At 38.9% G+C, this 2,906-nt stretch overlaps 1 non-coding gene across 1 annotated transcript; it reads right to left on the reverse strand.

The window, feature by feature from the left end:
* Positions 1-2,521: 2,521 nt before the first annotated feature.
* LOC141670179 (small nucleolar RNA R71) lies at positions 2,522-2,628 on the reverse strand. The gene has a single exon (XR_012554421.1). It is a non-coding gene; the product is annotated as a small nucleolar RNA R71 (small nucleolar RNA).
* Positions 2,629-2,906: the final 278 nt, after the last annotated feature.

Consider the following 2,906-nt stretch of genomic DNA (forward strand, 5'->3'; position numbering starts at 1 on the left):
CTGATAGCTCTCCTCTTTTATCTTACAGCCTTCTTTTCTGGATCGATATTAAGATGAGGACAAATAATCTTTGGATCTGAGTGGCACCAAGAAAAGACATCTAGGTTCGCCTTCAAGAAATTAATCAAAGCTTCCCTCACCTCTACTACCAGCTGCTGTCCAACTTTCAAATCCTTAGTTGGGTCAACTTCATCTACAAATATGGAGACTGTACCTCCAGCAGCACTTGTTGCTTCCTTCACCTCAGGCATCCTCAGATCCAAATTAATCTCTAATGGAATCACTTTATCCTCTTTTTCGAGCGATTCAGGTGTGTTTTCAAGACACTCAAAATCACTATCATTAACCTCTTCAATAATCCCTTCCATCGAAAGGTCACCATCTTCTGAAAGTTTTGATGGGGATGCTTGTTGAGTGGCATTTATGACACTTTATAATGCACTAATAAGCTTTGAATTGATGCATTTATACTCAAGTTGTTAAGTGTTTTAACATGTTTTCTAGTGTTTTTACATTTCAGGTATTAATCTGTGAATCAGGTGAATTAGCGTTGATTTGGTGCTAATTTGGTGTCGAAGTGATGTTGGAATAAAATCTCGTGGAAAGCCGGCTCGAAGCAGCAAGGAAGAAGATAAAATCTGAGTTTTTCCAGAAGGACAGCGCGCCTGCACTGTAATAGCGCGCGCCCATGCCAGGATTCCAGAAAGTCAGCGCGCCCGCGCCCGTGCTGTGATAGCGTGCGGCCGTGCCGGTGCGAAAATCCTGAATCCTGATTCTAATGCGATTCTAATTGGGGAGACTTCAAGATTGGTTAGGGCTGCTAGATATATTCAAATAAGAACATTTTTAAGATATATATCAAGAAAGAGACATATCAGAGAAAAGAAAATGACGGCAAGAGACCTATAGAACAATTCAACAAAGGCGAAGATGATCTAGTTTATTCTTTTGAATCTTTGTTTTGAGTTGTAATCTTGGATGCTCGTTTCTTGTTTTGTTGAACCTATGTAATTGTTATAAAGACTACATTTTTTATACCATGCTTTCATCGGAACCCACGTTGATGATGAGTCCAATCATGGGCTAATCGTTATCGTGGGGTTCTAGCGAATTTATTTATGGATTTCTTTAGTTAATTTTTTTGATGCCTTAGCATGTGGTGATTGTATGATATCCTAGTATTGGTTGTGCGTATTCGTCTTATGAGCGTCGCGAACTTATAAGATAGTGTGTTAATTCTTAATGAAGCGAAAGTAAATTTAAGGATTTAGAACTTGCCATGCTAGCATAGGTTCATGTATTGTGATGCATGATTCGTAGATAATTTTAACCATCTTACTTGCCCTGTGTAATCAAGATAGATAACTTATGCTTAAACCGTTATGTTTCCAAATTCTATAGACATATAGGGTCTCAATATAATTGGTGTCTATTCAACTTCTATCTCTTTTGTGGATGTCTGGTAGTATGGTACTCGTGCAATGAAAGTTGGCGTTTATCAGTTTTGTGTTATCTGATTAGTGTCATCACCATTGCATGTTAAGGTTGAGAACAATAAGGCTATTGAATGAAGTAATTAATGAAGTTAGAATCCCAGGTTTGTCATATATATTAATTTAGTCAATCTAATTCTTATAATTATAATAGTTAGCGTAATTCCTAGTTATAAAAAACCACAATTTGTTATCGTCTTAGCATTGAATAATAACCATATCATCGGTGTATAAGTGCATAAATTAATTAGTCAACCAAAGCAGTCTCTGTGGGAACGAACTAGAAAAGATTCTATACTACTTGCGAACTCGTATACTTGCGTGTATTATTAGCGCGTGTTTAGCGACTAATAAGTTTTTGGCACCGCTGCCGGGGAATGCAGTGTTGATTATTTTTTTTAGTTTATGTGTTTGTCATCAGTGGTCGTTAAAGTTCATTGACTCAGACATTGTTACTTATCTGTTTTCTTGTCTTATTTCAGGTGATCTAGCGAGCGTGTATGCATACGCGTTCTCGGACTCGTAAGAGAAATCCGGATCAAGCCGAGAAAGAAGCGATAGTGGTTCGAAGAGAAGTCTTTGAAGAAGAAGAGAAGGTAGAAGAAAAAGAAAAAGTTGAAGAACCAGTGGTAGTAGCGATGGGAGATCAAGCAGAAAATCCTAAGGCTTTGATGGACTATTCTCAACGTAAGATCAATGACATTCAGTCAAGCATCATCAAACCAGCCATCTCGGCTAACACTTTTGAGATGAAAGTAGGCACGATTCAGATGATACAGAACTCAGTTCAGTTTGGGAGTTCTCCTACTGAAGACCCCGACATGCACATCAGGGATTTCATCGAGATCTGTGATACTTTCAAGTTCAATGGTGTGACTAAAGATGCTATCAAGTTGCGACTCTTCCCATTCTCTCTTAGGGACAAAGCTAAGTGCTGGTTACATTCTCTACCACCGGGGTCTATCACTAAATGGGAAGATCTTGCTCAAAAGTTTCTTACTAAATTCTTCCCTATGGCGAAGACTGCAGCAATCAGGAATGTTCTTACTTAATTTGCTCAGCAAATTGGAGAATCTTTGTGTGAGGCTTGGGATCGAAATAAAGAGATTCTAAGGAAGTGCCCACACCATGGCAACGCTCAGAATGCGGTTCAACAGCCTTATCAGCAGTATCCAGCTAAGTAGTACAGCCCCCCAGGTTTTCAGCAACCGCAATATGCACCAAGACAATAACTTCAGCTGCAAAAAGCTAATGAGAAATATGAATTAGAAGAGTTGAAGTTGATGTGCAATAATCAAGCTGTTTCTATCAAGACCTTGGAAAATCAAATCGGACAAATTGCCAACATCTTGCTAAATCGTCAACCTGGTACATTGCCTAGTGACACCGAAGTGCCAGGAAGGAAGGAAGCTA

This window comes from Apium graveolens, chromosome 6, assembly GCF_009905375.1.
Source record: "Apium graveolens cultivar Ventura chromosome 6, ASM990537v1, whole genome shotgun sequence".
NCBI classification, from domain to species: domain Eukaryota; kingdom Viridiplantae; phylum Streptophyta; class Magnoliopsida; order Apiales; family Apiaceae; genus Apium; species Apium graveolens.